This window comes from Callithrix jacchus, chromosome 5 (assembly GCF_049354715.1).
Source record: "Callithrix jacchus isolate 240 chromosome 5, calJac240_pri, whole genome shotgun sequence".
Taxonomy (NCBI): Eukaryota; Metazoa; Chordata; class Mammalia; order Primates; family Cebidae; genus Callithrix; species Callithrix jacchus.
This window is the reverse complement of record NC_133506.1, coordinates 157,224,907-157,239,078: the sequence shown is the minus strand read 5'-3', so window position 1 is coordinate 157,239,078 and position 14,172 is coordinate 157,224,907. Positions and strand designations below refer to the sequence as shown.

Sequence of the window (14,172 nt, the reverse complement as noted above, 5' to 3'; positions counted from 1 at the left end):
TTCTGACATGAGAGAAGAAACGATGTGTAAGTTATCTTTATGTCTACACAAACCAGCAAAGTGTCTGGCAGAACACTGATGGCTTAGTATCTGCTGTTGGGTATTTTAAATCATGTTTATCATGTGGCAGCATTAATAAAGATTTAATCACATCCTAGTTAATCATTTCATCTGTCTTGCATGCCGTATTTCATTAAGTGATTGTAACACTCATTCTGCAGTTCCTATGTATCTTTTTTCCTCTGAATTTAAATTTGTTCCCACTAATAATTATTAATATATTATGGGTAACAAATACAGCAATCTTATTAGAACTAATAATCTTTATGCCCCTTTTATGTCAACTGTTCTCTACTCAACATTAGCCAGAAGCTTAATTCATCTAAAGGTCTGACTTGCGAATTAACAATTCAGATTTTTTTCCCCTGGATGACCCACATTCCTCATTACCATGATTTTGGGGGACACAATTTCTCAATTTTTTATTTATGCTTTTCAGCGGTCATGTAAGCAGCAAGACTTATCCCAGTGAATACTCTGTTCCCGAATATTCAGCCTTGTCCCATGATTGAACTGTAACCTTGTCCCCTCATACTAACTGAGTAAACTATCCATTCCAGTAAAATAACTCATTTGTTTTCCTACCAGCCTATTAACATGGGAAGACCCAGATATATCCGCTGCAGCTTTATGTTTAGCGAAATCCTGTTATGCTATTAAATGCTCATGGTATTATCTCCCACCTGGAGCCAGAAACTCGAAGCCAGAAGGGCATTAAGTTGTGGGAGCAGAAGCATAACTTTGCCACATATGTCACTGGAAATCTTTCTGAGAAGATCAATTTCTTTGGAATTCTAGCAAACAGGAACACAGCATTATATAATGTTTCTTGGTTCCAAGTATAGGCTACGTTTTGCAGACTAATGGCTAACTACCAGAGTGTCATTTCCTAGTTAGCTCTTAAGCTGAGACTTCAAGGTTCCATTTCCATAATCAGGGGCATCTCACCCTTTAAGTTAAGATGTGCAATCAATGCAAAGTTTCATGTAATGAATAATATTTCCTGTCTCTATCAAGGAGACATTTTAAATAATAATTTAAAAGTGACTACTGAATATGTTCAGGAACACCAAATTTTCAGTGCTCATTAATCGCCTGGTGCAGCAAACTGTGATAGAATGCCAAATGTATCTCAATATTAATTGCACATAGTAAAAATATCAACATGATGCTACAGAGATAGAGAAAATTGCAGGAATATCTCATAAGAATGAGATGTACAGGACTTCCGTATTAATTTCTCATGCATGCTTGTGCATATTAGGGATCTGTATATTGCTCTTAACTGAAAAACTGTGATACCATCAATTATTAATACAGATGGAACAAACTATTGCCATTTATTAGGAGAAGATATATATTGTAAACTAAAAACTGAAACAGGACTAGGTAATACACCCTAAGAATAGGGTCCAGAACTTGCATTACTCACTTACCAGATGGCAACAAGAATCCCAACGTTAATGATAATCGTGGGTCCTGAGAACCCCTGAAAAGCTGGATTTACTATCATTTTCATATGTGGTAGATGAGAATTGGATTATATGGAAGAGGACAGCCTGGATTATGCAATTGGCAAGTATTTTAAATGTGTGGGGAAAATGATAATAGTCTTACATGTTTGACTTAGGTACATGAAAAAAAGTAGACGACAAGCAGAACATTTCCTCAGCTGAAAAGTGACTGTAGAGGTAGAAAAAATTTTTCTAGCTACTGTGTTCTTGACACATTTTCCAAATATGAGAAAAGAAGAAGTGGATGAACTTTTGTAGGAAGTACTTTGACAGAAGCCTGCTCCTAGAGGGCATAGACAATATCAGAGCTTTTCTTATTTTCACAGGAGTGGAGCCCGAGAAAATGGAGTCTCTAGAGGTTAGGATTCTAATGTGAAGAGATGTATAAATAAATGAACTCAACACATGTATTAAAATGTAAGTTTTCTTTATTTACTCAGGTATGATGAGGCCAAAAGACCAGGAGACAACTGCCAAAGGTTATTATAACTACAGATCCAAAGGCAAAGAGACATGCTACGCTATGAGAAGGCACGTGGAAAAGCAGCAGGGTTGGTCAGGAGGAAGATGGACTGTGGTGAAAATGTGGGCAAGAGCATTTATTGTGTTCTTTTGCAGGAAATAATGGGCAAGGTTGTGTGAGCAGGCTTAGAATTGGCTAGTTGGAGTCATTTTGGCAGGCTCCATGTTGTAGGAGCACTTCCTAGTTGTCTGGTCTCTGACTCTGGAGTAATTAGGACAAGAAAATCATGGCCCAGACTATAAGAACATGATTTTAAAATGTGGTTGGGGATACGGGTTCTGGGTTAGTTTGTTTGCCTGTGAAAAGCATGATCGCATGTGAGTTCTTTATATCTTTGAGAATCAACAAATCTTGGGGGAAGCAGTTCTCCCAGGATCAGCAAATCCCTAATATATGAAAAATACAAAACTATTACAAAGCATAATTAATACAACTCACAGTTGGTTTTCTCCTTTTTTTTTCTTTTGCCATTATTTGAAATACAAGGTGAGAGTCTAAGAATCTAAGTAGATAACCTTCTTAACTTCCATTAATAGTTGTTTTTAGTAGAAGATTAAATAGAGTTGACTAATTGACTAAAAACTGGAAGAGAAGAAAGTCAAAAAATCCAGAATTCATGGAGAGAAAAATTCCATAGATTACATAGAACAGAATGTAAAAGCTATATAAGACACAATAAAAAATATAATGTATGTTAATTAAGTTCTAAAAGGAGAAAAGAGGAAAATAATATGACAGAAGAAATATAGAAAGTTACCAAGAATTCTTCAAAGCTGAAGAAAGTTATTAAAGTACAGATTTTAGAACTTCTATAAACCTTGGTTGGAATATGCACAAAGTAAACCACACTGAGACATACCAGGATAAACACAACCAATGACTCAAAGCAAAAGCAGCAGCCAGACCAAAAAAAAAATTCATTTTCTTCAAAGCAACAATAATAATGACAAGCTAATTTTTGTTTTGTTTTGGCTTGTTTTGAGACAGAATTTTTCTCTTGTTGCCCAAGCTGGAGTGCACTGGTGTGATCTCAGCTCACTGCAACTTTCACCTCCCAAGTTCAAGTGCTTCTTCTGCCTGAGCCTCCCAACTGTCTGGGATCACAGGCACCTGCCACCATGCCTGGCTAATTTTGTATTTTTAGCAGAGACGGGGTTTCACCATGTTAGTCAGGCTGATCTCAATCTCCTGACCTTAATTGATCCACCTCCCTTGACCTTCCAAAGTACTGGGATAACAGGTGTGAGTCACTGTGCCCAGTGGCTCAAACTAACTTTTAATAGAAAAAAAAAATGGAAGCTCAAAATTAATGGAACAAGATATTTAAAGGGCTTGGAGAAAATATTGACAACAAAAACAAATAATTCATTGCTAACACAACAATAGTAAAAGAAATACTAAAATGATTCTTTGTAAAAAAGAAAAAATATTTTAGACAAACCCATCAAATATCCAAAAGGTTAAATATGTGGATAAAATTAATATCCATTTGAAAGAATAGTAATAATTATCATAAGATAATAAATGCCTTGGCTTTTAATATTTATATATGATTAAAATGCAGAATGACATGAGAGAAAGCATTTAGAATTCTAAGGTTATAGAAAAATCAAGGAGTAGTTAAAGTAATATCTACTAGGTTTAATTATTCAGGAATATGTGATACAATCTCTTCTGGACAAAAAGAAGTAGATGAATGTTTAATCAATATACTAATAGAGGAAGGAAATAAACATCTGATTAAATCAAAAGAGGAAACAAAAAGAGACAAAATACATATATAGCAGATGTACCAAATAGAAAACAGATAGAAAGATAAGAAATATAAGCATAATATAGAACTCATTTCAAATGGAAAAAGACAAAATATTCAAAGACAAATATTGCCAAACTGGTTAAATCTAACAACTATGCTCTAAAACATTAGATGTTAGGGGTTTGACAGAATTAAACACTCAGCATCACCCATTTGTGTTATGAAAAATAATGAAAATTAAACTTTGAACCAAATAGGAATAGGCACTTCATTAATATGAATAGGATTATACACAAAAATTCTTCAGAAACCGTTATTCTTGATTAATTAGTAAGAGCACTTCCCTAAAGAGAGGGAATGAAGAAAGGCTGTGATTCTCTTCATTTTACATTTCAATGCACAGCTTAGTCAGAGCAATATAATGGTGAATATAAATTTATAATGATTAGAATGTAAGAAAATAAATTGGCATTATTCACGGAAGGTTGATGGTGTGTGTAGTAATCAAAAAATGTTATGGATAAACTGTTGGAGATAAATACATTTTCATTATAACACAATTATAATTAGAAATATGTTTAGTATACCTGCAACAAAAAATGGAAAATTACAATTGGTATAATTTATACCAATTTCTCTTTTCAGTACTACTGAAAGAGGTCTATATCATGTTCATTGTTTGGAACATTCAACTTTTAAAAAAATTAACTAATTAATTAATTAATTATTTTTAATTGCATTTTAGGTTTGGGGGTACATGTAAAGAACATGCAAGATAGTTGCATAGGTACACACGTGGCAGTGTGATTTGCTGCCTTCCTCCCCTTCACCTATATCTGGCATTTCTCCCCATGCTATCTCTCCCCAACTCCCCACCCCACCTGTCCCTCCCCTATTCCCCCCAATAGACCCCAGTGTGTAGTGCTCCACTCCCTGTGTCCATGTGTTCTCACTGTTCAACACCCGCCTGTGAGTGAGAACATGCAGTATTTCATTTTCTGTTCTTGTATCAGTTTGCTGAGAATGATGTTTTCCAGGTTCATCCATGTCCCTACAAAGGACACAAACTCACCTTTTTTTATTTCTGCATAACATTCCATGGTGCATATGTGCCACATTTTCCCTGTCCAGTCTATCATCAATGGGCATTTGGGTTGGTTCCAGGTCTTTGCTATTGTAAACAGTGCTGCAATGAACATTCGTGTACATGTGTCCTTATAGTAGAATGATTTATAATCCTTTGGATATATACCCAGGAATGGGATTGCTGGGTCAAATGGAATTTCTATTTCTAAGGCCTTGAGGAATCGCCACACTGTCTTCCACAATGGTTGAACTAATTTACACTCCTACCAGCAGTGTAAAAGTGTTCCTGTTCCTCCACATCCTCTCCAGCATCTGTTGTCTCCATATTTTTTTTTTTTTTTTTTGAGACGGAGTTTCGCTCTTGTTACCCAGGCTGGAGTGCAATGGCATGATCTCGGCTCACCGCAATCTCCGCCTCCTGGGTTCAGGCAATTCTCCTGCCTCAGCCTCCTGAGTAGCTGGGATTACAGGCACGTGCCACCGTGCCCAGCTAATTTTTTGTAATTTTAGTAGAGACGGGGTTTCACCATGTTGACCAAGATGGTCTCGATCTGTTGACCTCGTGATCCACCTGCCTCGGCCTAGCAAAGTGCTGGGATTACAGGCTTGAATGTCTCCATATTTTTTAATGATTGTCATTCTAACTGGTGTGAGATGGTATCTCAATGTAGTTTTGATTTGCATGTCTCTGATGACCAGTGATGATGAGCATTTTTTCATATGTTTGTTGGCTTCATGTTTGTCTTCTTTTGTAAAGTGTCTGTTCACATCCTTTGCCCATTTTTGAATGGGCTTGTTTGTTTTTTTCCTGTAAATCTGTTTTAGTTCTTTGTAAATTCTGGATATCAGCCCTTTGTCATATAGGTAAACCGCAAAAATTTTTTCCCATTCTGTTGGTTGCTGATTCACTCTGATGACTGTTTCTTTTGCTGTGCAGAAGCTGTGGAGTTTGATTAGGTCCCATTTGTCTATTTTGGCTTTTGTTGCCAATGCTTTTGGTGTTTTGGTCATGAAGTCCTTGCCTACTCCTATGTGCTGAATGGTTTTGCCTAGATTTTCTTCTATGGTTTTTATGGTGTTAGGTCTTATATTTAAGCCTTTAATCCATCTGGAGTTAATTTTAGTGTAAGGTGTCAGGAAGGGGTCCAGTTTCTGCTTTCTGCACATAACTAGCCAGTTTTCCCAACACCATTTATTAAACAGGGAATCCTTTCCCCATTACTTGTTTTTGTCAGGTTTATAAAAGATTGTATGGTTGTAGATATGTTGTGTTGCCTCTAAGGCCTCTGTTTTGTTCCATTGGTCTATATCTCTGTTTTGGTACCAGTATCATGCTGTTTTGATTACTGTAGCCTTGTAATATAGTTTGAAGTCTGGTAGTGTGATGTCTCCCGCTGTGTTCTTTTTGCTTAGAATTGACTTGGCTATGTGGGCTCTCTTTTGATTCCATATGAAGTTTAAGGTGGTTTTTTCCAGTTCTGTGAAGAAGGTCATTGGTGGCTTGATGGGGATAGCATTGAATCTGTAAATTACTTTGGGCAGTATGGCCATTTTCACGGTATTAATTCTTGCTAACCATGAACATGGAATGTTTCTCCATCTGTTTGTGTCTCTCTTATTTCGTTGAGCAGATTCAACTTTTTTTGAGAGATGGTCTTGTTCAGTTGTTCAGGCTGTAGTGTAGAGGCATAGTCATGGCTCACTGTAGCCTCACCCTCCTGTGCTCAAGTTATCTTCCCACCTTGGACTTTTAATTAGGACTACAGGTAGGTGCCGCCATGGCCAGCTAATATTTTTTTTTTTTTTTTTGCTAGAGACAGGATCTCATTATATTAGCCATGCTGGTCTCAAACTTCTGGCCTACAGTGATCTTTCCACCTTGCCTCACAAAGTGCTTGGATTATAGGCATGAGCCACCAAGCCCAGCAGGGTTCAACATTTTTAATATGTCGTTGCTTTCAGTATCCTTACATGAATTTAATAAATTTACAATTAGATTTGTACCATGTGTTCTGTGGTGAAATGACAAATGGATATTAAAAGTCATATGCAGATTTGAAGGCAAGAATACTTATGACAATAATAAAGAAGAATGAATCTGAAGACATTATAATATGGATACAAGATTTATAAAGCTATAGTTGTTAATATAATGTGGTACTGACACAAACTAGATGCTGCTACCAAATGGAACATAATATTGTCTAGAAACAGCCCCTTTAAATACAGTCAGTTTATGACAGAGGTGATACATAAGTTCAAAGGAGATACCATGATATTTTTGATTAATGGTGCCATTGCAATTTTTTATTTAAATGGAAGTACCATATAGTTTTTATATATGTATGAGTGTGTACATAGATAAATGCCTCTTTCACAGTCACACCATACACAAAAATCAATTGATGAACTATAAATCTAAATATAAAATGCAAGTCTACAGTTTCTTGAAGATAACATAGACACACTTTATGATACTGAGGGAGACAATTTCTTAAATACTGTAAAGAGTACTTAGCTAAAAGTGAAAAAATATAAACTGTATGATATTGAGGGTTTTTTTCTTTAAAACAAACCATTACATGATTGAAAAATAAGCTATTATGTGGGAGAAGATATTTTCAATGTATACACATGAAAAAAGATAGATAATATAGAATAAACATATCAACATGGCAAAACAGACAGATATATACTACATAGAGAGACAGATTCCTATACATAAAAAATATTCTCTGGAGATAACTTTTGTCCCTACTTCTTCACACAGATTTTTCATAAGTGGTCTATGTGATTAATAACATATATGTATTCTTTTGTTTATTTTTTCCCATAATTAAATGGCAGCACACTAAAAAAAATGTAGAGACAGAGAAGCCAATAGAATTCATGAACAAAAATATAATCAGGTACTATATAAAAGCAAATGCCTAAATGGCCAATAATAAATGAAGTTTCTCAACATTTTCAGTGGGGGAAATGAGAATATATGTGCCTCTCCCTGTGAAAAATAAAATCAGTCAATAGGAAAAGTATATTAAAACTGAATTCATTTCTTAAAATCAGTGGAATCCTTTATCACAGAGCAATAAATTGCCCTTTGTTGAGTACCAAATGATAGTGGGCTTATGCAGAAGCTAATTTGGATAATTAATTCTACCACATAAATGTTAGATACACACTTTTTTGGCACAGAGCAATAGACAAATACATATTAGTCTATAAAATGCATTTAATAACCCATCTTAATCAAATACTGTCTGCTACATGTAAGATGCAATAGCATTACAGAAGATTTAGCCATCTGAGAACAAATTTTTTATGTGATAAAACAACCTTCAAACTCCCAGAGCATTTTAATATAATCAAGAATGTTTTTTAAAATATTAGCATAATAAACAAAAATGATCTTAGTGAAAAATACAAATATGAGAATGTAATGGATGCAAGACACTGTTCTAAGAGCTTTGTGTATATTACTTTGCTTAATAAAATTACACTGTGTATGAGGTTGGTCACATTACATTTTCTGTTTTATAGATAACAGGGTCAAGGAAGAGAAGTTTCATAATCTGCCCAAGATCATTGTGCTTACAAGTGATGAACCCACTGTACAAATTTTGGCAATATCTTTTATATCAATTAGCATTTACTATCTGCATTTACAGTTAATTCTCTTTTATTGCTCTGTATTTATTTTCTCATCTTATTTCATTTGCAATCTGTTCACTAATATCCCACAAATTTTGAGATTTAATAATTAACAATGACTGGTCGTTTTAATTTTGGCTTACTGAAAAAGAAATTGGGAATGACTTTCTGTAACATTTTGAATTCTTGAACATTTTATACTTTCCATAAAGTAATGCAAATTCCATAAGTAGTAGAATAATGCCTCACAAATCTTTCTGCCACATATACATCAAAGAGAGAATTTTTTGAAGTATTTTACATTTTACCTTTGCCAAATAAAAGCTGTTTTTAACAGGTTCACACAGTTTCATCAATTTTTAGACTCCAATGGGAATTAAATTTGCAGAACATTAAATTTTTACTTCTTTTCTCTGAAATATCTCTAAATTGTTATTTCTTTATGACAAGTAACAATATTATTATACATTTTTACATAATATTTACAAAATGCTACACCTTATAGCTATTCTCTCTATATGCCCAAATTTAACCAAGAAAATGGTTTCTGAAGATTTTATTACCTCAAAAATATTTGACAGTAGTGCTCTTTATGATAAGTACAATGACAAAGAGGATGATACTTTTATTAACTGAAACTCTTTTTTTTTTTTTTTTTGCAGATGACAGAAACTTCATTGGCTTTGGCAAAGAAGAAATTTATTAGCTTACAAGGTAAATGAGGGAATTAAGTAATCAAATCATGGGAAGAGTAAGGATGCAGCTAAACCTTAGCATTGATGGAAGAAGAATTTCAGACCCTATAGGAATCTACCTCTATCTTTCATCTATGTCTTTGATATTGTTTTGAAATTTCTTATTCTGGTGTGTGTTTTCCACATGTTAACAATCATATAACTGACAACTGTCAGACTTCCTGACTCACAGCATTTGCTACTTTGGAAGCACCCTATTTCAGTTTTAAAAACACTCACAAAATCTACATGATATTCCTACCTGGGTCTGCTGCTCATCTTTGGGCAATGAACTCATGTAATGGTGTCATGTTAAAATGGAAGAACCCTTGAGAACCATAGGATTGGAATGGTATAATAAAGAATGTCTAAAAAGATGAGAACTGCACTTCCCAATACAGGAGTAGGGTCACTGGGCTGACAAAGCAATGGTTTTCTATTGGGAATTAACATTGACAATAGTAATGGTGATAGTAGAACAGCATTTCGTTCATGTTAATATGATTGTTATTGAGAAAAATACCCTGAAAGAATTTGTTCCTAACTACCTCAAGGTAGTTAAAACCTAGTTGGGAGGCAAGAATACATGAAAATATTACATAAAGTCTCCATATGTTTTCGTGCAAGAATATTGATTTAAATACATGGAATAAAATAACCACTGAGACATCCCCAAATAAGGTTAAAATTCAAAAAATTTTGTATACGTGTGTGTGTGTGTGTGTGTGTGTGTCCATATAGGTATATTTTTTATTGCATTTTAGGTTCTGAGGTACATGAGCAGATCATGCAGGATTGTTGCATAGGTACATGCTTGGCAATGTGGTTTGCTGCCTCCATCCTCCCATCACCTATATCTGGCATTTCTCACCATGTTATCCTTCCCAACCTCCCTACCCACAGTGTCCCTCTCCTATTCCCACCAGCAGACCCCAGTGTGTGATACTTCCCTCCCTGTGTCCATGTGTTCTCATTGTTCAAAACCCACCTATGAGTAAGAACATGTGGTGTTTGATTTTCTGTTCTTGTGTAAGTTTGCTGAGAATGATGGTTTCCAAATTCATCCATGTCCCTACAAAGGACACGAACTCATTGTTTATTATGGCTGCATAGTATTCCATGGTGTAAATGTGCCACAGTTTCCTTGTCCAGTCTATCATCGATGGGCATTTGGGTTGGGTCCAGGTCTTTGCTATTGTGAACAGTGCTGCAATGAACACACACTTGTGTATGTGCCTTTATAATAGAAAGATTTATAATCCTTTGGATATATACCCAGTAATGGGATTGCTGGGTCAAATGGAGTTTCTAAGTCCTAGAGGAATCACCATGCTGTCTTCCACAATGGTTGAACTAATTTACACTCCCACCAGCAGTGTAAAAGCATTCCTATTTCTCTACATCCTCTCCAGCATTTGTTGTCACCAGATTTTTTAATGATCGCCATTCTAACTGGCATGAGATGGTATCTTAATGTGGTTTTGATTTGCCGTTCCCTAATGACCAGTGATGAGGAGCATTTTTTCATATGTTTTTTGGCCTCATATATGTCTTCTTTTGAAAAGTGTATGTTCATATCCATCACCCACTTTTGGATGGGTTTGTTTTTTTCTTGTAAATCTTGTTTTAGTTATTTGTAGATTCTGGATATTAGCCCTTTGTCAGATGGGTAGATTGCAAAATTTTTTCCCATTCTGTTGGTTGCCAGTTCACTCTAGTGATTGTTTCTTTTGCTGTACAGAAGCTCTGGAGTTTAATTAGATCTCATTTGTCTATTTTGGCTTTTGTTGCCAATGCTTTTGGTGTTTTAGTCATGACGTCCTTGCCTATGCCTATGTCCTGAATGGTTTTGCCTAGGTTTTCTTCTAGGGTTTTTATGGTGTTAGGTCTTATGTTTAAGTCTTTAATCCATCTGGAGTTAATTTTAGTGTAAGGTGTCAGGAAGGGGTCTAGTTTCTGCTTTCTGCACGTGACTAGCCAATTTTCCCAACACCATTTATTAAACAGGGAATCCTTTCCCCATTGCTTGTTTTTGTGAGGTGTGTCAAAGATCAGATGGTTGTAGATGTGCGCCATTGCCTCCGAGGCCTCTGTTCCATTGGTCTATATCTCTGTTTTGGTACCAGTACCATGCTGTTTTCATGAGCGGAACGCATAGCCAACTTTTTCCCAGGTGCTCTGTCCTGGGAAGTTGGGGCTTTATTTATAAGTTCCTGGTGTGCTGCTGCCTTTTTTTCAGAGATGCCCCACACACCAGGGAGGTATCCTCATCACAGTCTGCCCCTTTATATTAATTCAAAAAACATTTAAGTTTTTATAAAAACCTCTACGATGATTTTATTTTAATTAACTTATGATTAACACTTTGCAGATAACTATTGAGATATTATGCTAATATCCTATTCTATGTCATACATCTACCTACCATTCATAGAATCCACTAATCCATTTATGACTCCCCTCTCTATTCACTAGAGGGGGACTGCTATTTTGGCTGCCTAATACTAATTATATCATTCTTCTTATATTTTTTTCCTGCATTTGCCACTCTCTTTTTGACTAAGAAATTAGTATATACATACTACTTTTCTTAGTGAAGTGAAAGTAGTGTGTATATATAATATGTAAATACACATACACACAAACATTTAGCCTAATGAATTTCTTCTATATTCATTGGTTCAGTCTGATACTCTCATTGTTTATTTGATGTTAAAATTATTCTAAATTTAGCCAATAAGAGCCATGTCAACCTGGCTTCTGTGTTCTCTTCATGTTCCATTACTCTTTGAGCATTTCCTTATGCCTTATTTTTTGACTCAATATAATGTGCAAGCTTATATTGTACTTTTCTTGTCCCTATTTTGAAATCAGCCATTTCTGCAAGGCTGTCTGCTCATTTTAGTAGAAAATGGTATTTAGATACCAATACCCAAAAACTAGAAGCGTGCAGTGCTTCTACGCCCTCCTAGTAGACAGAGCTTAGAAATATGTACAACTAGATAAATATGTAGATATACAGTTTTATTTTTACTGTTCTTGGGTTTTATATTTGCAAATCCACTTACTTGCTAAAATTTATTTGAAACCCTAAAATCAGTACTCATGATTCTTTTGCTTTATTCATGAACATGCTCAAAGTGACCAAAAATTTGAAGTACCCCGTAAAAGAGTTTCCAATTGAAATAAAATAAGGCAATGTTCTCCCATTCTGTTTCCATCTCCATGCTATAAACAAGTGTCCTTTTTGTGATCTGTTTAGTGCTACATTTCACATCTTGCTGTTTTGGTGATGTTGCTATTTAAAATGACCCCAGGGTAGTACTCAAGTGCTGCCTAATGTTCCTAAGCACAAGAAGCCTGTGATACGATGTACAGAGAAAATATGTGCTAGATAAAGTCCATTCAGGTGTGAGCTGTAGTGCTGTTGTTGACTATGAATCAACAATATATATTCAATAAAGTGTCTTTAAGCAGAAACACACCTAAAACAAAGTTATGTAATGATCAGTTGACAAAAATGTAACCAGAGCCTCACAGGAACCTAACTATATATATTTTTCTAAAAACAGTGGTTTTAGTTTCTGCTAATTTCATATTTACAGCAATGTTATAAAACTTCAAATAATGTGTAATACTTCAAATAATAAAAATCTAGTATGTATAGGCAAATGCAAACATACATATATAACCATTTCTACTTATCAATGTGTATTTATGTCTGTGTATGTATAAATAAAACTCATGAGTTCATATCAATATTTGTAATTTCAATCAAACACATTGGGGTTTTTAGCTGTCTTCCTTTGCCGAAATTATGAATCTGTTCTCAATGATAAACCTGTTCCCCACACCATTAATATGTATACTTATTGTACTTTGTACTTATTATAAGTACTTATTGTACTTTTTACTTATTGGAATAAGTATACATAAGTACTCACAATGTGCACTTGTACTTTATGCTTAATGTTACTTATTGTACTTTGTACTTTCAATATTTGTACTTATTATAAGTACAAAGTACAATAAGTACACATTGTGGTACTTAGGTATACTCATAAATATTTTGGCATCTCTTTGGCCATGTCCTTCACAGGCCCCATCTTGTCCATGCACCTGTCTGCTTCCTTGGCTTCAGAGCATTGCCTCCAGATCCTCTACAGCACAACTTCCTCCTCAGCATCCAGCCTTATGATGTACTGGGATACTGTGTTGCCCCACCACCCTTACTACCTGTGCTGGGCTTTGAGGCTGACATCATTACACCTGTAAACCACAGGAGTGAAGAGAAGGTGAGAAGGAAAAGAGTGATGTTTAAAAAATACAACTGAAGGTTGGGCGTGGTGGCTCACACCTATAATCCCAGCACTTTGGGAGGCTGAGGTGGGTGGATCACGAGGTCAAGAGATCAAGACCATCCTGGTCAACAAGGTGAAACCCTGTCTCTACTAAAAATACAAAAATTAGCTGGGCATGGTGGTGCATGCCTGTAGTCCCAGCTACTCCGGAGGCTGAGGCAGGAGAATTGCTTGAACCCAGGAGGCGGAGGTTGCGGTGAGCCAAGATCGTGCCATTGCATTCCAGTCTGGGTAACAACAGCAAAACTCTGTCTCGGAAAAAAATCATGCAATTGAAAAGGAGATAGGATGGCAAGAACAGGCAGTGAACATATATGGCGCATTTTTCTCTAAGGGAACATAATTTTATGACGTTTCTGTTATAAACAACAAATGTATTTAATCTGTCAATTATAAAGATACTAACATATATGAAAATATGGAAGCAGTGTCAAAAGATAGAGTGTATATTAAGGGTAAAAGTATCATAGAATTCATACAGTTGTAC

At 35.4% G+C, this 14,172-nt stretch overlaps 1 long non-coding RNA gene across 2 annotated transcripts in view; it reads left to right on the top strand.

Moving 5' to 3' along the window:
• LOC144582780 (uncharacterized) overlaps nt 1–14,172 on the top strand; it is a 387,894-nt gene that overhangs the window by 317,391 nt on the left and 56,331 nt on the right. For both annotated transcript variants that reach the window (XR_013536220.1, XR_013536219.1), the window contains exons 3-4: nt 9,253–9,304; nt 13,424–13,619. This is a non-coding gene — a long non-coding RNA (uncharacterized LOC144582780). The remainder of the gene's footprint in view (nt 1–9,252; nt 9,305–13,423; nt 13,620–14,172) is intronic.